Raw genomic sequence first — 25,199 nt, forward strand, 5'->3', positions numbered from 1 at the left:
TGTAGAATAGGCCCCAAAGGTCAGTTGGTTTGTTTCATTTATTTATTTATTTTGTATTGATGGCAGTTTCTTTTTAAAATGTTTGGAGAAACATAAAACATTTTGTCATTTCAACAAATCTAAGAAAGGAGTTTCTTTTCCTAACCCTGAAAACCTCACCTTTAATGATTTAAAATGAAAGCTTCTCTTTTCTTATCTTCTTCCTCTTCTCCCTTTTTCTTTTGGAATTCAAAGTAAATATTTCTTATACAATGTTTATTGTATAGAAAAGCCATCCAGTTCCATTATACCCAGCTGTTAGGGGCTGCTCAAAAGTTTCAGACATTCATGCTGTGTCTGTCAGTGCTTGGTTAAGTCCAGTGATGTGTGTCATTGCATGTGTGCATTGCTTCTGAGGAAAAGCAGTGTATTCACAAACTGATGTTCTGGGTAGAATTCCTTTTTCCTCTCACTGGCACCATCTTTAGCAGTGTTGTTGTTGTTACCTTTAAAGGCTCTGAGCAAACTTCATTAGGTCTGTCTGATGGGAAGCTTTTCAGTCAAAGTACTGCTTCTGTGACACATCAAGTCCGAGGCTTCAGTCACTCCTTCTGAGTGGAGGCTGGCATTTTATAAAGTCTGTGGTGACATCTGAAGGTCTCACTCATGACATGACCGGTGCAAAGCTTTTGAATGCCCATCCCAGAAACAGTTAAAATGATTAGACAGCATTGTCAACTACAAAAGAAACTCAGCATTTCTGTGATGCTGCAAGCTGAGATTTCTGACCAACAGGAAGTAATTAGGCATCTTTGGAGTTATTATTTTTACTATACCAGCAAATTTTTTGGAGTAGCAAAGTTTAGTGACTTTTTTCAAAATTTCTAAGTGAATATTACATTGCAAATACAAAATGTCAGAATGAAACACATTATTATGTGTAATTAATATGTGCTAATATAGAATAAATTTTAAAAAGCATTTCTAAGCACAGACTGTACTATATAGAGCACAGGTTACCACCTGTAATTCTCTCCTTAGTTCTATTTATAGATGGATCATGGGCCACTAGGAACAGAACACACTATTGTTCTAATACAAGTGATCAGAGTATTGGAAAGTGGGAACTTCTATGTCTGGAATTTTAAAAAGAAATTATTTTATTTGAGTCACACTCATCTGTTTCACATGCATGCATACCTGTGGAGGCCAGAAGAGAGAGTTGGATCCCTTCGAACTAGAGTGGTGTCATGGTTACAGGAATCAAATCGGGGTCCTATGAAAGACCAGCGTCTTAACCACAGAACCACCCATCCAGCTCAAATAGGTGGGTTTTATTAGTTCCACTATAATTCATACAAAAGGCTGGCATTCACTAAATGAGAAGGAGTAGATATGGTCACCATACACCATACATGTATGGTGTATTCATATGTATATGCACATATATGAAAAGTTCTAAGAATAAATAAAAATTAAAACTGAACTAAAACAAAGGAAAAGAAAAGAAACAAGCAAACAAACAAAAACCAGGAGTAAAGGCAAAAGCAGGCTGAGCAGCAAGATTCATTTTTTCTCTGCTTACTGACTCTGGATGTGTGACCTAATGCCCTAACCCTGATGTCTTCTCTCTCCCCATGGGCTGTATCTGGCCAAACTCTGAGCCAAAATAGATGCTCCCTTCCTTTCTTGGTTTCATTTTGCTATAGCAGGGAGAAAAGTAACCAAGATAAAGTGGATTCTTAAAAGCTTTACTCTGCAGAAGTTTCTATCTGATAGACTGTTCTGAAACTAGTCTAATATCTAGAGATGATAATTTATCTTCCTGGAATCATATTAATTTTGTCAATTCATTTCCATGTGCTTTAAGATACAATGATGTTATCAACTTTACCCTACATAAATGACAAGCCCCATCCACCAACTGCCATTTACCAAGAGCAGTGTCTTCTCTCACTGTACCACAATGTATGCCCCCAGGCAACAATCCTGTTGAAAATGTAACTTATCTTTCAAAACTAGTTTCAGATATTTTTAGGACAGTTTGTTTTAAAGTGCACAGTATTCTGCATCTAATCCCACAGTTATTTTCTCAATCAGAGGCAAGGCTTCTTACATTTTCTCACTCTTACCCTGTTACAAACAAAGCCTTGGCTATGTCATGTTCAGAGTTGACTGCATTTATGTCCCAGCCACATTGTCTGTTTTAAGACGTCTGCTATAATATGCATCTGTTTCAAGGTATCCTAAAAGGATACTGGTGTTCCTGACACACAGCTCTTAGCAGTTTCTAAGTTCAATTCTATGAGCATCACTTTTGCTGTGGAGGAAACTGCTCTAGCTTCCATGCTAGCCTCTAGAAGTATAATGCAGGCTGATGGGGATGGGTTTCCAGGAGAAAAATCATCCATATTTTATTTTATTAGGAAGTAGACTCACAGTGTGTGTGTGTGTGTGTGTGTGTGTGTGTTCTGCAATCTTTCTCTATTTCCTGTGATTCTCACTTTGTCACCTGTCATCTGAGCACCGACAAGTTACTACTGTGATGGAAACAGACCCTGATGTTACTGTCTCGTAAAAGATGGATGTTCCTTTTCTTCTAAGGCTTCTGGGGAAAGTATTTCACAGAGAACATTTTGTACAAACTAAGACCTTAGGTGCAGGCTTTTGTTTTCCTGAATGCTAGGGATGACATTTTAAGAAGTTCACTTTTTACAATTCTGAGTTTTACCAATTGACATTTCGGTGCTCATGGCAAAATGACTCACATTTGTGTCTCTGAATCTTCAGTCACTCAATACATGGTTTTACTTACTTCTGCATGGGAAGCAGATGGAACCATGCTCAGCATTCCCTTATATGTGTTTTGCTACACTATAGTTTTTAGTGTAGTTTTACCAGTATTTCTACCTTATACAAAGGGAGCCTAAATAATGCCCCCTTTCCCCTTCAAATCTTCACATATTAGCCTATAACCTGTGATATGTGAGAGGGCATCTGCTGCTGCGATTAAGGATTTTGAGAAGGGTTCCTCTAGGAGATCTGAATTGACCAGCTGCAGTCACAAATGGCTCATCAATAAAAATCAATTGGGATCAAATGAGAATAGAGATGTGATTGTGTGTTGCCAGAGGAAACAGACTGGCTTCAAAGATGGAGAGAGGGACCCGAGTCCAAGGAATACTAAAGGATACTGAATACTGAACTAGTCCAGGATGGAGATTCTTCCTTTGATCCTTGTAGGATTAACAAGCCTTTTTGGAACCCCAGGATACCTCAGCATTGTTTCTCAGAGGAAGCTGTCTGAGCTTCTGATCTCAAGATTCCAAACAACACATTTATTTGTCTTTTGTCATAAGCATTTTTACAGCAGCAGCATGGCTGAAGTGAAGAAAGCAAATATTAGTAAGAGCTTGAGGCAGAGCTCTCTTAAGGACAGTAGATGATATCTTAGACTTTGGTTCATAAAACTTGATTAACACACATGACTTTTAGGCATAGATTTTTTTTGTACAGTGTGCTTGTCTCTTTTTGTTTAGGGGACAAAGTATTTTAGGAAATAAGGAGAGAAGGAACTATTTTGACCTGATTGAGAAATTTCAATTGGCTGTCACCTGGTTTCATTGTTTGTGTGCCCATGTGTGGTAAGATAGGGCATCATAGCAAAAAAGATGTGGTAGGTTATGGCGCTTCATAACAACAAGGAATCACAGAACAAGATAGGGAGAAAGGGCCAGGAACCAAATACACTGTTCCACATGGTCCCCATGTCTAGGTTCTTCCAATTCAGTTCTGCTTTCCAGTTTCTGTTCAAAAATGTCATAGTGATTCAGCTCTCTAAAGTGCCACAATATGGGGACCAAGCTGACAACATATAAGCCTTTGTACTAAAACCTGTCATAGTTAAACCATTATACACCCAGGATTAGTGGTAATATACCTATAGTACCATGATCACAAAAGTCATGATAGCTTATCTATTTAAAGGTTATTAAAATATATGCATGAATGTTCGTTTAAATATTTGTTTGCTTGTCACACACATGGGTACATGTTAAATGCATTGAAAATCTCTAATTTAGCACACAAAGTTTGAGATATGTACTGGTGTACATATCTTATAGTTAGTAAAATAAAGCTTGTTTGATCCAAATCTTCATTGGCATATGATAGACACAATGAAATTCCAATTTGGGTAGAAGTTTGTTTAGCTGTGAGTTTTCACAATCTTTTCTGCATTTAAAATGACTCCAAGCCTTTTCAGCAACATGAAGATACAATATTATATGTTACTTTTCAATTTATATTTCTGTACATGAAAGACTTTCCCCTCCTTGTAAGCTGTTATATGCTGATGATACCCCTCCCCCTCCATTAGTGAATCTGGTGTTCGCATCTTATAAAATGTTCTTGGAGTCTTTTGCAAACTTCTGTTCTCTAAAGTTACCTTAATTAATTACAGGTGTAATTTTCTTCTTGTTCTTGTGTTATCAGAGGCTAGAGCAGAAACGTGTGCCATGCTGTCCCCAAAGCATCTAGAATCATGTGATCTCAGTGGCTAAGCAGGGTTGGATCTGGTGGTACATGAGTAGGAGAAAGTCCTCCTGGAGTGCCTAGATTTATCTTGCTTTAAGAAGTAGAGAGACAGTTTGCAAATCAGAGGCATTTACAAGATCAGTATAATATACTAAGAAGCTGGACAGGAACTTGTAAAGTGGGGCAGATACACGTCAGTAGCTGACAGTGGATTGGCAGATCTGAGTCAACAGATCTAGTAAAGGCAGGAATTTTCATATTTTCTGCTACAATCTTAATTTTTTTCTTTAAAAACTCTTTAAATTGATTCTTTGTGAATTTCCCCTCATTCACCCAGTCCTGCTTATCTCCCCATTCCCTCATTTATATGCTTCTCTTTTACAACCTCTGCCCCAAAATAAAACACATAAACAACATCCAAAAACCAAAGCATAGTAAACATTTCATGTGGAAGCTGTACTATGTCACACTGAGTCCCACCAGTATACTCCCTCTGTCCACACATCTCCACATGCAAATGATCATTGTAAACCAATGAATCATTGGTTTGGTTTGAGATCTCTGGTTTCTGTGACACCAACAACATTGGATTCTCATTAGGACTCCTCCTGGTTACCCTGCTGTTGCCCTGGAGATCCTGAAGCTTTGGATCAGCATGACTCCTGCTTTCAAGCATCCCACCTGTTTGCTGATGATACAGATTATGGTGTAGGCAATTCAGAGCCCTGGATCTGGGCCTGGATGCAGCTGAGGTGGTCAGCCCACTGGCTCTCTCTTATTCTCACCACCAGGGGAGCTCTCCAGCACTGCTTCAGATAGGCTGCCCAATGCTTCCTGCCTATAGTGGCACTGGGCAGTTAGCAGCATTTATTTTATGGTCACTATGTGAGAGGAAGAATGACACTGTGAGACAGTTGTAAGATGTAAGACAGTTAGTTATATACAAAGTTTGTTTAGTTTTAGAACTTCAAAGTATTTTTGGTTGGCTATTTTGACCGTCTTCACTAAAATATGATATTCTAAGTCATAGAAATTATTTGTTTTTGTGCTATGTGAAGTATACAGAAAATAAAAAAGAAAGCATCTTCAATATATGGTGCTGGTCTAACTGGCTGTCTGTATGTAGAAGACTGAAAATAGACCCATATTTGTCATCTTGTACAAAGCTCAAGTCCAAGTAGATCCAGGACCTCAATATAAAACCAGATATACTAAATCTAATAGAAGAGAAAGTGGGAAAGAGCCTTGAACTCATTTGCTGAGGGGGAAATTTCCTAAACAGAACTCCAATGGCTCATGCTCTAAGATCAATAATTGATAAGTGGGACCTCATGAAACTGGAAAGCTTCTGTAAGGCAAAGGACATAGACAATAAGACAAATCGGTAACCTACAGATTGGGAAAAAAGTCTTCACTGACCCCACACCCAATAGAGGGCTAAATCCAAAATATATAAAGAACTCAAGAAGTTAATCACCAAAAAAAACCAAACAACTCAATCAAAAAGTTCTATATCAATGGGGTATAGAACTAAACTGAGAATACACAAATGAGGAATCTCAAATGGCTGAGAAGCACCTAACGACATGTTTAAAGTCCTTAGTGATTGGAGAAATACAAATCAAATGACTCTGAGATTCCACATGACACCAATCAGAATGGCTAAGATCAAAACCTCAGGTGACAACATGTTGGAGAGGATGTGGAGAAAAAGGAGCACTCCTCCATTGCTTGTAGGATTGCAAACTGGTACAACCACTCTAGAAACCAATCTGGAGGTTCCTCAGAAAATTGGAAATAGATCTTCTTGAAGACCCAGCTATACCACTCTTGGGAATATACCCAAAAGATGCCCCACCATGCCACAGGGGCACGTGTTCTACTATGTTCATAGTGGCCTTATTTGTGATAGTCAGAAGCTTGAAACAATGTAGATGTCCCGCAACAGAATAATGGATACAGAAAATGTGGTTCATTTTCACAATGGAATACTACTCAGCTATTAAGAATAAGGACATCCTGAGTTTTGTAGGCAAATGGATGGAACTAGAAAATATCATCTTGAGTGAGGTAACTCAGACCCTAAAGGACATGCATGGTATGCACTCACTAATAAGTGGAGATTAGCAAAAAAAAAAAAAAGAAAAAGAAAAACCACCACCACCACCACCACCACCACAACAACAACAACAACAACAACTACAAAAAACCCAGAATACCCAAGATACAGTTGAGAGAACTCAAAAAGTTCAACAAGTTAAAGTGCCCAAGTGAGGATGCCTCAGTCCCACTTGGGAGAGAGAAGAAAGCAATCACAAGTGGGGAGGAAGTGAGGGACCTGGGAGGGAAGTTGGACTCAGAGGGCAGGGTGAGTTCAGGAGAAAGGGGAACCTGATCTGGTATTGGGTGAAGGAAAATGACTGAAGTCCTGAGGGCCAGCAGAAAGAATGGAAACAGGCAACCATGGGAAATAGGAGGTTTGAGGGACTCTCTCAAATGCACCAGAGACCTGGGAGGTAAGAGAATTCCAGGACTCAAAGGGAGGGATTTTAGATGAAATGAGGGACAAAAGGGAGAGGGAACTTATAAAGCCCACTTCCAGCAGGAAGACAGAGCATCAAGTGAGGGATGGGGTTGCCATCCCACAGTCACAACTCTGACCCATAATTGTTCCTGTCTGAAAGAATTGCAGAGATGGAAATGGAGAGGAGCCTGAGGAAAAGAAGGTCCAATGATGGGCCCAAAGTGGGTTCCTGCTCAAGGGGAAGTCCCAAGACCTCCCTGAGCAGGCATTACTGAGGCTATGGAGTGCTGAAAAAAAAGGGACCTATCATGACTGCCCTCTGGAAGACCCAACAAGCAACTGAAAGAGTCAGATGCAGATATTTGCACCCAGCCAATGGACAGAAGCAGCTGACCCCTTATGTTGTTGAATTAGAGAAGGCTGAAAGAAGCTGAGGAGAAGGGTGATCCTGTAGGAGGACCAGCGGTATCAATTAACTGGATCCCCGAGATCTCTTAAACACTGGACCACCAAACAGACCACATATACCAGCTGTTATGAGCCCCACAACACACATACAGTAGAGGACTTCTGGGGTATGTTCATTCAGAGATGATGTACCTAACCCTCAAGAGACTGGAGGCCCCAGGGAATTTAAGGATCAAGTTGGGTGGGGTGTGGACATCCATGTGAAGACAGGGGAGTGGGGAGGAGGTGTGGAATATGGAACAGTAGGAGGGTAGATGGGGGGATAAAATATGGAGTGTCAAAAATTTAAAAAATTAAATAAAAAATAAATACAGAAAAAATGAAGATAATTAACAAAAAAAATAAAGGAAGAAAGTGAGCAAGCAAGCAGGGGATGTAAAAGTATCTTGACTAAATTTTCTAATACATAGATCTTATGTCCCTATAGTTAGAGCCTCATGGCTTTAAGATAAGGGTCTCCCATTGTATGGAAAAGAACCAAGATGTGTTTGTGTTGCGGCCCGCCCGCGGTCCACAACACGAACGGTTCAACTGAAAATGGCAGTTCAGGCTGAAAGAGAGGTAACTAGACGGGCGGAAGAAACAATGGAGTCAAGACAACATTCTGATCAAGACTCAATTTAATATTTCCAGACACTCAGTTTATAAAGGAAGGGGGAGGGAACCCAATTTCCCGCCAAGTAACTCAGGGTCCAGTAGCAGGACGAACACCTGTGTGCCTCCAGGCAGCAAAGGCAGGTTCCAGCAGTGGGCGTGGCAGGACGAATGAGCCGGTAGCTCCACCCTTGAGCAGGCAGGTTCCAGGCTGGGGGAAGGGAAGCCACATGTTTGGACTTTGAGATTCCTTGTACACACCAACACCCACCTTCACCGAGCTGAGGCGTATTCATGTTTTCGGTTTTTCTGGATCAAATAAAAGTTATGAAATGAAATAAAGTTATGATTAGATAAATTTCAACTATTGTTGCCTAAAGCAGAAAATCTTACTCTTATAGATAAATACTAATAGGTTAGAGCTAGTCTACTTCTTATTGTGCAAGCAACTACAGTAAAACTCTTCCGTTTCTTCTCCCCTTCGGCCAATCATAAAAGGCAGCTTATAAGTCAAGACTGATGAGAAGCCACAGAACAAACCCAATACTGTGACATAAGACTTATCTCTCACAATGAAAATGGAGCAAATTCTTTTTCCTACAGAATATCATCACCTTAGCTCTTCCACATCGACTTGCTTTTAGGAAATTATAGAAATATTCACGTCATCTCCCTCTCCCATCCACCAAAATGTGTTCTTTTGCACCTAATTTATGATTACTTAATTCCACCTTCTCTCCCTTCACAAAATAAAAAATTTAAAGTCTAATTGGATTGAAAAAGGCTAACTTTTAGATGCTACATGCAGACAAAATGAAAATATAAGTTTCATTAAATGTCATGAAAACAATTACTTTGTGCTCAGTTTAGTTATTCTAAAATAGGTATTCATTATTTTGTTCCCTGAACAGCCTGGCTCTTGTTTCCACTATAACCCACTACCTCTGAATTGATACTCGAGGAGTGCATTAACGTCTTGGTGATCATAGATGCCATAAGTAGCGGTTATCTCTAGTACTATTTTCCATTGTGTATCATTAAATGTTGCAAGCATTTAGGGATCATCTACAATGTATTAGGGAGTTAATCATGAGGTTGTGGATGGTGTGGTGAGGCAGGGAATATGAGTTTGTTTCAGTTGTTTTAAGAAAAATAAACTGGCATCATAGCTGACATACTATATAAATTTGGGAGATGGAGCAAGTTCCTCTATTTCACATCTGTCAGTTAAGAGGAAATAACAGCTGGGAACAAGATGGGGGAATAAACATAAAATCCAACATGGCATAAGAAGTACCACAGGCTTTTTTGGTTGCGTGTGGTGATTGAACACCACACCAGTCATTTAGTTGAACAGACATACTTGTTTCTGGCAAGAACCAATTTGATTGCCATTATTCACCTCTGTAGGCAATTTCTCAGCCTTATACATCAGCAGAGGCAATCGGGTTTAGCAGTACTTGGCGTGGGGGGGGGCACAAAGAAAAAAATCTGTCATCTCTGAGAGTAGAAACTGATACTTAAATCATAAAAGGATATCTGAAAAAGACTGTCAACACTAGAAAGAATATCATTTTTTCAGAGGATCAAAGTGTTTCTCACAACCTATTTTGCTTATGTTTTTGTGTTTTCTTTATTTATTAATTGAGTGATGTTGAAACCCATTATGTGTCTGATTCAGTTCAGCATTATTGGGGAACATCAAGAAAATAAAGTTCCATTTTGATCCCAGTTATGAGTACCAGGGTAAAATAAACTCATTTTCTAGCATGTAAATCTGGATGCTGGTCTATGATCTCAACAGAACACACACACACACACAAAGAAACACAGACACACACAGACACACACAGACACACACAGACACACACAGACACACACACACACAGACACAGACACACACACACGTTCATGTAAGAAGCTATAACTTCAGGGCAGGTGTTGATGCTAGGGGCTATACAATAATGTGATCTTTCAAAAGTGACTTATCATCATCCCTGAAAGGAGAAGACAGCATTTTTATACATTTCTGTTTACATTTACGAATTTGTATGCAAGGTGCAGGCATTAATCAGGGTCCTTCCCTGGTTCTGTGGTACTTCAGATGCCAAGAGTGAGCAGCTGAGGTCTTGGTCATCAGGGCCTGCTGCTCTTTCTGTTACATTATTCTTCACAGAGTGAACATATATGAACACATGAACAATGCACTTTAATGCCAATCTCCTGTTCATGAAATATTGATTTGTAGAGAGCTGTAAGTAGTAATTAGCTTTTTTACTGTGGCAAAGAATCCATCTAGTTAATAACATCCAACTTCTGTACATTCATACGAAATACATTTTTAGTTACTCTAATATTTCTTTTGTCTGTTTATTACTTGAACTCAGTTCCCAAGAGAATCATTTTCTGCATCCAGATCTATATGGGCATTTTCTAAGCTCACTTACTGAGAGATAATGAGAACAAAGTCTCAGCTCAGATACTCAAGGGAGTATCAGGCCATGGACCACATATTTGCTATCTCAGCTCTTAGTTTCAACAGGCCTGAGGCATTGGCTTGACAAGAATTCATGCTGTTAAACATATATCTTATATAAATATCTAATCTGATTCATTTATTTAATCACAGCAAAAGAATCAGGTGAATAATTTTATTGTGTGAAACATGAACACAAGTTTTCATAAGTTTTCTATTAATCTTGTCAGAGAACTTCTGATATCTGTAATGCTTTATCAGATCCTGTAACTTGGAAGTTGGCAAAATAAAAGAAATAACTTGAAATATAGCAGCAGATTAAAAAAACACATGGATTTGAGAATCTAAAGCTAAGTATTAACATTCAAAATAATTCACAGCAGAGTAGGAACAGAGCTATAGCTACATGAAACAGGATACAAGAAGATGAAGTTGTAGTCATTGGTTGGAGACTTAGCAACCATCCAGATGCTTGACAATGAAAACCAATTAGTTCCTTGCCAAAGGGGGAACTTAATTAATGAGGACAAGGATGAATTTATTTTAGTTATTTAAAATAGAAGCTTTTAAGTACAGAGAGCAAAGACTTAATTTTCAGTGCTCTTAATGTATAGTATCTGGGCAGGTCTGTTGAGAATGGGTGAGCTTTTTGCTATCTTTAGTTTCATTTTTGTAGGGGTATTAATGGATGAGAAGAGGTTTTGGCAGGTGACATCTGAATAGCAGCAGGTGGAGTAATGTGTTTCACAGGTTTCACATTCACATCTGATCCCAGACCATTCAGGCCAGTGATCATTCTAGAGCCTCCATCACCCTTGTTTGTCTCACTCCCTCACCTAAGTAATGGAGGACAGTGTTAGCAAAGAAAGAGAAATACATGGATAACCAAATTGAGCATTGAAGATAGGCTCTACCCTTTTAATATTCAGAGGTGATGAGCAGTCAAACGCTTTCCACCACATGCAGTATATTTGAGGGAATATAAGTTTTACACTGTCCTCTCTTTCTTGCCTGTTCTCTGTCACCAAACAGCAGCAAGATTGAAGGTAAATTATAGAAACCTTTGAACACGGGGGACCCCTGCTATTAATAAAAGAATTAGCTACGCAGGGTGCTGTGTACCCGCAAACCCAGGACACTGAGGCAAGAGGATCACATGATAATAAAATTAAAGAAAGCCTAGATTATTCCATAAGAGCCTGTCTCAAAAAAAGGGAAAGAAAATATGAAAATAGTGGGAAGGCAACGGTGGAGATAAGATAGGAAAACAGAAAGAGGAAGGGGAAGAAGAGGAAAAGCAGGAGGAAAAATTAAAAATAAAATCCTCATCTTTACTGAGGTGATACTGAGTTATAATATCTGCCCATATTTAAAGTAATAATATGAATAAAGGCTGAGTGGTTTTCATAGTTATGCTGACAGACACACTCATCATCTCACATCCTTACCATGCTATGTGTGGTGATGATGCTAAACATACAATCTCAGAGACTTTTATCTCAGTCCACTATTAGTAACTGTAGACATTGTGCTGTATGTTGTGTCCCTAGAACTTCTGATCTTATAATGGAAACTTTGAAATAGTTGATCGACTTCATTTCACTTCCCTCAATTTCATATCCTTGGTCACTCTACTTTCCTGTCTGAGGACATAATTAGATTAACAAAAAATGAACAAAACAAGCAAAACAACAAGCAAACAAAAACAAAAAACCAAAGCCAACCAAACAAAATAAAAACCCTATATAAATGAAGTTGACCCTGGCTAAGAGCCCTAGCAATATTGGGATATGGAACCTGAACTGGTCATCTCCTGTAATCAGGCAAGACTTCCAATGGAGGGATTGGGATACCAACCCAACCACAAAATCTTCAAACTATAATTTGGATTCTCTTTCATGTTTCTTGTAGGTTGGATTTAGTGTTAAGAAACTCTGAGACTGCCTCTAGAAGTTCTTACTTCAGTTTCAATTTAGAAAGATGAGGTCATTGGTTATAGTATCATGTTGGCGGTTTAAAATACCTTTTGAAGAATTTGAGTGTATTGTTGAGCATCCTCCTGGACTAGAAGGATTTGGCTGAAAAGCCACTGGCCATCCTTGGAGGTGCTTCTGTTGCTAGGTGCTTTCTTTTCTCAGGCAACTTTCAAATCTCCCTTTCTTTAGCTTCAGAGAACTTGATTATGATGTCTCACTTCAGATCTCTCTAGACTGCACTTGTTGGTTGTTCTTGGCTGCAAATTTCAGTCTCCTTAATTGTGTTTGCTGGCATTACTCTTTTACATATACTGTCTACTCTTTTTGTGTGTCTCTTATCTTTTGTGTGTGTCAGTGGGGCTTATATTGATATGGTGAATAGTGTCCTATCTGTCTCAATCTATTCTCACTTTTTCCATAAATGTTTGTTCTCCAGATTATCTTGTATAAACCTGCCTTCCACACTACTAATCCTTCCTTGTGTTTGATCTACTGGGTTTTTAAATAGTTATGATTCTTCTATTCTGTGGTTTATGTTTGATATCTTAGTTTTTAATTTATCCTGAAATTCTTTGTTCTTTCAGTGTTTTTTTGATCTCTATAAACATCCTTATAAGTACTGTTTGAATCCACTTTTGAGTAAATCATATTTCTACATTCCTCATGGGGTAGTTTCTGAAGAAGTAGGTTGCTGTTTAATTTAGAAAACATATCTGTTTCTTACTTTTTAGTGTACCAAAATGAGACCAGAACATTGGTATTGGCAAGGGGGACCCCGGGATTTCTAGACTTAGCTGAAAACTTTGAAGAGTTTGCTTATGTGGTTCCTCTGGTTTTACACTAAAGCTGAGTATAAGGTCCATCCCTCAATCACTGTCACCAAGCTGGCTGGAGGATGTGTGGTAAGTACCCCGCTAAGTTTAACTCTTCACTATTCTCAGAGAAGAGTACTTGACGAAGTAGGCCCCCTTTACACTCCGCTGTTTATCATCTACATTATAAGGTCACATAGTAGTAAAATCCTTCATCCAATTCAGTAACTAAAGTGTTAAAGAAACAATTCCTTGCATGGAATCTAGATTTTTATGGCACTTAGGATTTGAAACTCAAAAGAGTAAGCAAAATTGTATAAATTATAGAGTTGAGATGGTGGGATGAAGGAAAGACTTAGAGAAAAAACCTTAGAGCCTAACTTGCTGTTCAGTTATTTTGTTTAAATGCCAGGCTTCTATGCAGAATTCTGAGCTATACCATGCCTGTAAGAAAATGAGAGCATGACTTCCAAATCTCTTTTCTACACTTCTTCAAGGGAGAGTAGGTCTGGAAGTTCTACATGTCTATTTTAGGCCATCTTTTAAAAGATCAGTTGTAGTGGCACAAACATATTCTCCATACTCCAATACAGCTTTTATGTTCTCTACAGGAAGCGATATTACTTAGTCCAATTGGTTGAGTACCTAGGAGGTATAAAATGCTGTGTCTTGCATAGAAGTCGTAAACGTATGGTCCTTGGTGTGTGGACAATGTTATTTTGGGAAGGATTAATAGACTTGGAGTTATCACTGTGACTAAACCTGGGGAGAAGGCACAGGAATTGCTGATGTGCGTGTTTGTTCAGCTGTTGGTAGGCTAATATTACTCTGCACCTCAAGCTTCCCAGTGGATGTTACTGAGAAACCAGGACATCAAGGACTCATGGGAAGATTTCCTCAACTTCCTCCAGAGAGATGAATGTGCATTGAAAAACAAACAAGCAAACAGATAAACAAACTCTTATTTTCCAGGTGATAAAGCCCAAAGTTGCTTCAATGCTTATGTAAACTGCTACTTTTAAAATTTAGCACTAAAAAGATTCACATCTGTTTAATACCATCTCCTCCTAGAGTTATTGTATTAATAACTAACCCGTGAGGGACCTTACAGCTAAGATCATATGCTTGTTAGATCAAAACTCAGTTCACAAGGATGTCTAAGATAGGGATAGGAATTCCTTGGAATGTAATTAGAGCCTAAACCCACTCCAGCCAAGCACCCTCACTCTATGTGGATATTTTTAGTTTCTCTGAACCCACAGATCTTTCCATATGTTTTTTTTTCTACAGGAAATAGATCCACAAATATTTATTGAACCTATAGCTAGGGGAGAGTCAAAGGCTTCTCTTTCTACCATGTTGCAGGCATTATCTCTTTCCTCCAGGTCTGAAGGAAAGTTTTGCCAGTGGAAGAACTTTTGGTTAGCAATTTCCTCCCTTCAGTGCTTTAAATAAAGCAGACCCTTATCTTTGTTTCTGCCAGAAAGTATATCGACAGCCTTGTAAGAATCCCTGTACATGATGAGTCCTTCTCTATTTTGCAGCTGCCAAGATTTTCTTTGTATTTGTATTTTTGGAAATTTTGATAATAATGCCTCTCTCTAAGTTGAATCTTACTGGGGATTTTTTTAATTTCTGGATTGAGATTTTTGTGTTTCTCTTAGGAGGTTGAACCATTATTTATATAAATAAATTGCCTAAATTGTCAGTCTTCTTAAAATAATATGCTACCATAATGATTTTTGAGGTTGTCAAATAAGTCCTGTAGGGTTTTTATCTTATTTTTCAATACTTTCTTTTATCTTTTCTTCTTTTATTAACAAAATTTAAATGCCTCTTGCTATATTCTAAATTATTTCTTTTAATTATTGAATTCTGTTGTTGATATTCTTACATATGTTTTTGTTTTTATTGTATTATTTTTATCTTATGATTTATGCTTTTGTATTATACCATTTATTTTGTAAATTATTTTCCTAATTTTATTGATAATCTGATCTAGTAGATAGTTTAGGATCTTTAAAGTGATTCCTTTGAACTCTTTGTCAGGGAGTTAACAAATTCATTCATTTGAAGCTGACACACAGAAACACTGTATTATTTTGTAGCTAATATTTTGATTTTATTTTTTTTTCTTCTTTTAATCTTGTGTTGTGGGTTTTTTCATTTAAAGTGCCATCTTCTACAGTCTTCACTCATAGGCTTTGGAGAAAACATTTCTTGAAAGTCAAGCTAGGAATTCTGAGGAACTAAGACCTTTTCAATGGATGTACCTACTCTACTTTGGTTGTTCTTCCTGGGTATAGTGGCTGATTTTGTGTGTCAACTTGACTCACGCTGGAGTTACCACATAGAAAGGTGCCTCCCTTGGAGAAATGCCTCCATGAGATCCATCTGTAAGGCATTTTTCTCAATTAATGATTGGGTGGGAGGGCCCATTGTAGGTGCTGCTACCTCTGGGCTGGTAGTCTTGGGGTCTATAAGAAAGCAAGCTGAGCAAGATAGGGAAAGCAAGCCAGTAAGTTACATCCCTCTATGGCCTCTGCATCAACTCCTGCTTCCTGATCTTTTTGAATTCCAGTCTTGACTTCCTTTGGTGATGAATAGCAATGTGGCAGTGTAAGCTGAATAAACCCTATTCTCCCGAACTTGCTTCTTGGTTATGATGTTTTGTTCAGGAATAAAAACCCTTACTAAGACATATTGGTACCAGCATAGTGGGGTATTCCTATGACAACCTGACCATGTTTTGGGGAGGGCAGTGGATGAACTTTAAAACTTTGAGCTAGAAAAGCCATTGGGTGTTAAGAGCTCCATGGAATGTAGGACCTTGAAAGAAAATGTTAAAATCAGTGCAAACGATGGAGGCCTGGTTTGTGAAATTTCAGAGGGAAGGCTAAAGACTCTTATCAGGGCGCTTGCTGTTTTGATTGTGAAGATTCTGTGGTTTTGGTTAGCTGGGGCTGAAGAATCAGCTGTGATTAACAAGATACTAGAACTACAAAAGTGAAACCTTTGCATTAATGGAACTATTGATGTTCTTTAGCTGAAACTGAGAAATTAGCTGTGATTAAAAAGAGACCAGCATCATTGGGGTGAAATCTTCTGGGAAGTATTTTCTGAGAGCACAAAGAGGCTGTATTCCAGAGATAGCCAAGGTTGTACCTCATGCTGCCGTTGAACTTGATAATGTGTAATAGTCACCCTATTGGTACTGATTTTGAAGGCATGAAAGGGTCATGAACAGCAGCTGCAGCTCAGCACTGTGAGAGGCAATGGAAGGCCACTGGTGAAAGCTCAGCCTCACTTGCAATTGATGGCCCAGAACTGAAGGGGTCATGCAAAGGAGTTGAGGCTTGGCACCATGAAGAGACCCTATGAAAGGCTAGTGGTAAAGCCTAGTTGTAGCAGAAGATAGCAATGTTTTGCATCTGCACCAGTACCATGAGATGACCACCAAGAACAGCAGCAGCAATGGAATACAGACATCTGAAGCCTAGAAGATAAGGCATGTGTCACAAAAGGCACAGCTGGAGAAGTGACCCAAGCGCTTGGAGGAGCCCAGATTGTGAGTGGGTCCTAGACATTGGATGGTTAGTTTGATTTTGCTTTTGATTGTGAGTGTGCCCTGATATTTTTCCCTTGTGAAGTATTTTAGTGGTGCCAATAGTTAAAAGGCTTTTAATTAAAAAATATTTGATATTTTAAAAGGATTGAAAATTTAATATGTAAACACTGTGGGACTTTTAAAGTTATTTAGATCTTGGAGATGAGTAAGAAAGTAAGGGTTAGGTTTAATAGTGATGTGTTTGTGTGTCAAGTTGACAAGGGGTCAATTGTACTGGCTGGTTTATGTGTTGACACAAGCTGGAGTTATCACATAGAAAAGAGCCTCCCTTGAGGAAATGTCTCCATGAGATAAAGCTGTAAGATCTCAATTAGTGATCCAGTGGGAGGGCCCATTGTGGGTGCTGCCATCTTTGGGCTAGTAGTCTTGAGTTCTATAAGAAAGCAAGCTGAACAAGCTAGGGGAAGCAAACCAATAAGTAACATCCTTTCATGGTCTCTGCATCAGCGTCTGCTTCCTAACTTGTTTGAGTTCCAGTCCTGACTTCCTTTGGTAATGAACACCAATGTGGCAGTGTAAGCTGAACAAACCTTATCCTTCCCAACTTGCGTCTTGGTCATGATGATTGTGCAGAATAGAAACCCTGACTAAGATACTGGGGAAAGTATTTCTTTGAATTGTTTACATCTTCTTCATCATAAAAGTCCTGAACAGAAGTTCCCACAGCAAAGGTGCCTCAAATGCCCATTGGTGTGCCTTATCTCAAGAAGAGTCAAGTAGGGTGACTGCAATATTTGTAAGCTTTCTATAAAGACTTGCTTGCCATCTGGGGACAGTACAGGAAGGGAAAGAGAGGAAGTATATGGAACACTGAAATGGTTAGGTAGCTAGGGTGGGGGGTTATAATCTGAATAAATGGGTCCTTGGTGGCTGTGGTTAGACTTTTGAATGAATTCTGAAGAGGAGTTAGTGGGTCTTCAGTTTTTCTTCTTGGTTTATTCTTTCCTATCAGCTCACACCTATCACCAACATCAATATGATATAGATGTTGGTAAGAGTGACCTATCTCTGAGCACTGTCCTGTGTGTCTGGGTGTTCAAGAGCTCCTTCAATGCCTTCACTTTGACTCCTGGAAGGTAGTGAGTCTAAGCCTTTCCTGATGTTAAACTATGTTTCTTGGTAGAGTGAGGATGCAGGTCTTACCATCTTTGTTAACAAACTTTGTTCTCACATTTGCTGTTACTGTTTTTCAGACAGTATGGCACATCTTCAATGGACTCACAGACATCCTCAAGGCTGTACTCATTCCTGAGTAGTTATGGGCACCAATGCTTTTTGTGAGGTCCTGGCATTATCTTCCTAGTTTTCCATCTTAATGATGGCTGTCTATAGCTAACTACTATTGTGCTCAATGCCAAGGAGTTAGTGAGAAGGTTCAAAGGGAAAAGATACTTGCCACCAAGGCTTCCAATATGGGTTCAATGTCCACATGATAACTGAAGAGAATTAACTGACTGTCCTGCAAGTTGTCCTCTGACCTTAGAATGTATGCTGTGGCAAGTACTGTGCATATTCACACACAAAATGTAACTTAAGCAAAAAAAAAATTAATTCAATTGTTTACAATTCTCTTCTCTCATCTCTTCCTCTCTGTCTTTTTTTCCTTCCTTCTAAATGTCATCAGAAGTTGGGAAATTATTATAATGAGACTATGCTATGGAAGATGGGTAGACAGAATCCTGTTGAATATTTAAGATACAGTTAATAGAAATACATCACATACTTGTAGGAGAGAAAGGTTTTTAACTGGCTTGCTGTTGCTTTTCTTTCATGTGATGAGACATAACCTTTGCCTTTAATCCCCCAAAGAATATCAGATAAAAGCTTACAGTCTGGTAATAGTTGTCCTCTAATTTTTGAAAGATTGCTTGCCATGACATACCAACAAGGAGAAGAAAGCAATAGTGGCAACTTTTTATCACTAAAGTAAGCACATTTTTGACATAAGGGTAAGCAATTCCTCTCTTAGATGAGAATTTTCTTTTAAGATTATTTCTACTAGGATGCAATATTTTAAATGTTAATATTTGCACTAATGGGAACAAAATTAAAGGAAAATTTGTCATTTAACCCTAGCTATGTACTATAAAAAATGAATAGAACAGAGAATCTTATTTGAAAGGGCAATTGGATCCTCTGGGACTATTAAGGATGATGCATTCATTTACAGTGGATATTTTACATTCTGGAAATAACCCTCAAAGCAAAATCCTATTTGGTTACTGTCGCCATCTTCCTGTTCTCTTTTGTTACTCTAACCAAATACAGATAATTACTACAACACTCCTATTACCTGCTCATATCTAGCTTGCATTGCCCTAAATGATAGGCAGGCTGGCAATACACAGAGGACTAATTTGCATGTTTAATCTTTCATCTTCTAAGGAAGTATCACTTTTCCTTTGGTGTTCTGGTTAGAAGATAGTCCCTAGGCATTTTATATCCCATGAGTCTCTCTGTACAGTAAAGGACTGCATTAATGCTCACTGAAATGTGTCAACTCTGCTGTCAACTACTTGTTTGAGGTAGAAAATAAATATTTATCTAGAAAACTTTATATATCCTGTTATTATTTCACTAGGTATATGCAATGTATATATGAGTATGTATAAATTTTCATTTATACATGCAGAAATGAATATACTCTAATGATAATTAAATCTGTTATACAAAATTAATAATGATAACCCATGACCAACTTTCTTTTTTTAATCCCCTTAAATCTTCCATTTCTTATGTCATATTGGTAGAAAGCACAGGTATTTTACATCACTGGTAGACAATTCATTAGATATATTTAAAATCTGTATGTTCAATATCATAAATTTGGGAAGCAATGGCAAGACTCAGCTACTGATAAAACAACAAATGGAAAACATTTCCTTGTTAAGCCAACTTGCAGAACTTCTCAAGCACAGCTGTAGTGTTACAAGACTCACATCCATGCAGACTGTATCATAAATGCTCACTTAATCAGAATATGGGAAATGCATGCCCTCTTTACACCAAGTTTTAGGATCCCAAATCAGGCCTGTCCCTTCTTACATTCAAGGTCAGGTCTACTGTAAATGTCTAAATTCAGTAAAAATGCCTTCCTTTCTTTACTTTGGTCCCATGAGCCCACTACTTAGAGGGGTATTAGTTCTAGAACTCACACTGAGGGTACCCAGTTTCTTCCTGTATGATTCCTTCAACCACACCCTGTAGTTTTCATCTTCATTTCCTTCCTATTACAGAGACTTTTTAAAACAATTTTTATTAGATATTTTCTTCATTTACATATCAAATGCTATCCCCAAAGTTCCCTATACACTCCCCCCTGCCCTGCTCCCCAACCCACCCACTCCCACTTCCTGGGCCTGGCATTCCCCTTGCATATGATCTTTGCAAGGCCAAGGGCCTCTCCTTCCAATGATGGTCAACTAGGCCATCCTTTGCTACATATGCAGCTAGAGACACGAGCTCTGGGGGTACTGGTTAGTTCATATAGTTGTTCCTCCTATAGGGTTGCAGACCTCTTTAGCTTCTTGGGTACTTTCTCTAGCTCCTTCATTAGGGGCCCTGTCTTCCATCCAATAGATGACTGTGAACATCCATTTCTGTATTTGCCAGGCACTGGCATAGCCTCACAAGAGACAGTTATATCAGGGTCATGTCAGCAAAATCTTTCTGGTATATGCAATAGTGTCTGCATTTGGTGGCTGATTATGAGATGGATCCCTGGGTGGGGCAGTCTCTGTATGGTTCTTCCTTACGTCTCAGCTCCAAACTTTGTCTCCTTCCATGGGTATTTTGTTCTCCATTTTAAGGAGGAACGAAGTAGCCAAACTTTGGTTTTCTTTCTTGATTTTCATGTATTTTTCAAATTGTATCTTGGGTATTCTAAGTTTCTGGGCTAATGGCGACTTATCAGTGGGTGCATATCACGTGAGTTCTTTTGTGATTGGGTTACCTCACTCAAGATGCTATCCTCCAGATCCATCCATTTGGCTACGAATTTCACAAATTAATTGTTTTTAATAGCTGAGTAGTACTCCATTGTGTAAATGTACCACATTTTCTGTATCCATTCCTCTGTTGAGGGACATCTGGGTTTTTTCCAGCTTTTAACAGATACTTACAGAGACTTTTTAGAGTGCCATTTCCTGAGCTTAGTTTTAGTGAAAGTTATACTAACTTTGCCAAGTTGAATGAATTAGAAGTATTTTGTTTTCTAAAGGGAATAAGTTAATTTTTGCTTGTTGGATAAGCACCATTAGTAGGTAAGACACTAATATCAGGAGCAGGGGAAACAATTAAGTAGAATGTAAGCTTTTGTTGTTCTCTTGTCAACAAAGAAGGTTTCTCTGATATGTTCGGGATCATTTTCTAAATGATGTTTTCATTTGTTTTGTTTTGCTTTTGTTTCATGTAGGGAATGTAAATATATTCAAATAGTAAATTTAAAGATATTACCTTTTTTAAAAAAAATCTAATCATTTGTAGTGTTGTTAAAATTTTAGTATCGCTCAGCAAACAAATTATTAGAATAATTTTTCTCTTTAATATTTTAGGTATGAGAATCAGCATTGTTTATTAAAGTATCTATCTGCATATAAACTCACAGCTTTTCCCCCAGGCAGATGTAGAATCTCTAAGAGAGGATATGACCTCTGTCCGTCTTCGATCAGATTGATGCTTCACTGTGGAGTAAGCAAGTGTTCCTGGATTATGCACAGACAGCTTACACTGGCCATGCCTAGTGAGCTCAGATCTCATTCCCATTTCAAAGAATGTATGCCTGTGGTTTTCAGGTACTGGATCAGAAGAATTTATTCATTGTAAACTTGTTGCTGATTTTGTGGGTTCCCAAAATTAGACATCAAGTATTAAAAGGAATTTTCATCATTGCTGCTTTGCTTTTATTTCTTCTGGCTCTGAATGCCAAGAGGACACTGGAGCAGCCTTTCTGCCCCTGGAGCTATGATCTTCAGACCATCCTGGACTGAAGAGTAGGCAACTCAGCCATTCATTCCTTGACATCAAAGCTTTCTGTCTCATGTTCATGTTGTCAGAGACTCAGAATTCTCTCTATATGCTCTGGTGCTTATTCTACTCATTAACTCCTGAACCAATTTTCTCCATTTGTCCTTAAATTAGCATCAACTCTTAAGAGGGTGCTTTGAATTTCCTTCACATCATGTTATAGTTTTTTAAGACTTAAGAGTTTTTAACTATAAAATTTTCTACTTTCACAACTTTATTGTATATATTTATCTGTTCATTCATTCACTCTTTCATTTACTGATTTATATGTGCATGTGTGCATATGATACGACATGCATGAAAGTCAGAGGACAGCCTATGGAAATTGATTCCTTCCTTCCATTCTGTGGGGCTCAAACTCAGGTTGCTAGGTTTGGAGGCAAGTATCTTTAGTCACTGAGCCATCTCACTTGCCTATTAAGACATTTTTAATTCTTAAAAGATGTTACTTTAAAATTTGTTTTTTTTTTAAAGATTTATTTATTTATTTATTATATGTAAGTACACTGTAGCTGTCCTCAGACACTCCAGAAGAGGGCGCCAGATCTTGTTGCGGATGGTTGTGAGCCACCATGTGGTTGCTGGGACTTGAACTCTGGACCTTCGGAAGAGCAGTCGGGTGCTCTTACCCACTGAGCCAACTCACCAGCCCTTAAAATTTGTTTTAACTTTTCCTCTTACCACAAGGTATCAATCAAACTTTATGCTATATTTCACGTGTTACTTGGTAATTTAAAAATAGAATATATCTCTGTTGTACTTTGTGCATTTCCTATTTTACAATGACCATTTTTTTTTGTGAACATTCAATGGAACATATTTTCTTTTGTTTGAGACTTAAATTGCTTTGCAACTTTTAAAAGGCTTATACAGTAGTTAAAATTTAGGGTTGCACATGGAATGAGATATAGGTGTGATTAAAACTTTTTTTCTTTTGGTTTTTCAAGACAGGGTTTCTCTGTGTAGCTCTGGCTCTTCTGCAACTCACTCTGTAGACCAGGCTTTCCTCAAACTCAGAAATCCTCCTGTCTCTGCCTCCCAAGTACTGGGATTATAGGCGTGTGCCACCACTGCCTGGCTAAAACTCTTTTAAGAGTGAGGTAACACAATCACAAAGGAACTCACACAATATCTACTCACTGATAAGTGGATATTAGCCCAAAAACTTAGGATACCCAAGATATAAGATACAATTTGCTAAACGCATGAAACTCAAGAAGAATGAAGACCAAAGTGTGGACACTNTGCCCCTTCTTNGAATTGGGAACAAAACACCCANGGAANGAGTTACAGAGANAAAGTTTGGAGCTGTGANGAAAGGATGGACCATCTANAGACTGCCATATCCAGGGATCCACCCCATAATCAGCTTCCAAACGCTGACACCATTGCATACACTAGCAAGATTTTGCTGAAAGGACCCAGATATAGCTGTCTCTTGTGAGACTATGCTGGGGCCTAGCAAACACAGAAGTGGATGCTCACANTCAGCTATTGGATGGATCACAGGGCTCCCAATGGAGGAGCTAGAGAAAGTACCCAAGGAGCTAAAGGGATCTGCAACCCTATAGGTGGAACAACATTACGAACTAACCAGTACCCTGGAGCTCTTGACTCTAGCTGCATATGTATCAAAAGATGGCTTAGTCGGCTATCACTGGAAAGAGAGGCCTATTGGACACACAAACTTTATATGCCCCAGTACAGGGGAACACCAGGGCCAAAAGAAATGGGAATGGGTGGGCAGGGAAGTGGGAGGGAGTGTATGGGGGACTTTTGGGATAGCATTGGAAATGTAATTGAGGAAAATACGTAATAAAAAAATATTAAAAAAAAAAAGAATTTGGAATGCTTCCCAATCTGTTGATGGCCATTTTGTCTAATTGACAGTGTCCTTTACCTTATAGAAACTTTGCAATTTTATGAGGTCCCATTTGTTAAATCTTGATCTTACAATACAGGTCATTGGTGTTCTGTTCAGGAATTTTTCCCCTGTGCTCATATGTTTGAGGCTCTTGCCCACTTTCTCCTCTATAAGTTTCAGTGTCTGGTTTTATGTGGAGTTCCTTGATCCACTTAGACTTTAGCTTTGTACAAAGAGATAAGAATGGGTCAATTCTCATTCTTCTACATGCTAACTGCCAATTGAGCCAGCACCATTTGTTGAAAATGCTGTCTTTTTCCCACTGGATGGTTTTAGCTCCTTTGTCAAAGACAAGTAGTGACCATAGTTGTGTGAGTTCATTTCTGTTTCTTCAATTCTATTCCATTGATCTATCCATTTGTCACTGTACCAATACCATGCAGTTTTTACCAGAATTGCTCTGTAGTACATCTTGAGGTCAGGGATGGTGATTCCACCAGAGGTTCTTTTATTGCTGAGAATAGTTACTATCCTAGGTTTTCTGTTATTCCAGATGAATTTGCAAATTGCCCTTTCTAACTCTGTGAGTTGGAAGTTTGATGGGGATTGTTTTGAATCTGTAGATTGCTTTCGGCAAGATAGCCATTTTTACTATATTAATCCTGCCAATCCATAATCATGGAAGATATTTCCATCAGATTTGTGTGTCATTCTTGCTCAGGGGCCATGCTAATCTTCTCTCTATTGTTCCAATTTTAGTATATGTGCTGTTGAAGTGAACACCAATGAAAACTTTTAAAATATGTAACTGGTATGTTATAGTCTTGATACAGAAACTATACTTGAAAAACCACATTGAACTACAGCTTTACAAATACTGATGTACAAATAAATGTATGTGCACAAATAAATACTCACAGATATATGTATGTATGTACATATCTGTTCACAGGTATGTGTTGTGGATGAATCTTTCATTGACTATCCATTCCTATGCCAATGGTATCTTTAATTTTATACAGCAAACATCTCCGGTCACCAATCATCTCTTTTCTCTTTTGGTAATGTTCTGGAATATCTATCAAAGGGAAATTGTTTGATACAGAAAATAAAAAAAAGTTACAATTAAAATGTATTAATGTTTTTTTTAATTAGGTAATTTCCTCAATTACATTTCCAATGCTATCCAAAAAGTCCCCAATACACTCCCCCCCCAGTCCCCCGCCCAACCACCCCCACCCCTTGGCCCTGGCATTCCCCTGTACTGGGGCATATAAAGTTGGCAAGTCCAATGGGCCTCTCTTTCCAGTGATGGCC

At 38.5% G+C, this 25,199-nt stretch overlaps 1 protein-coding gene and 1 non-coding gene across 4 annotated transcripts in view; one reads left to right on the plus strand and one right to left on the minus strand.

Moving 5' to 3' along the window:
* March1 (membrane associated ring-CH-type finger 1) overlaps positions 1-25,199 on the plus strand; it is a 781,857-nt gene that overhangs the window by 23,577 nt on the left and 733,081 nt on the right. The gene's annotated exons all lie outside the window — the stretch shown is intronic.
* On the minus strand, positions 24,557-24,665 carry LOC115031884. The gene has a single exon (XR_003837518.1). It is a non-coding gene; the product is annotated as a U6 spliceosomal RNA (small nuclear RNA).

Source organism: Mus caroli, chromosome 8 (assembly GCF_900094665.2).
Source record: "Mus caroli chromosome 8, CAROLI_EIJ_v1.1, whole genome shotgun sequence".
Lineage (NCBI taxonomy): Eukaryota > Metazoa > Chordata > Mammalia > Rodentia > Muridae > Mus > Mus caroli.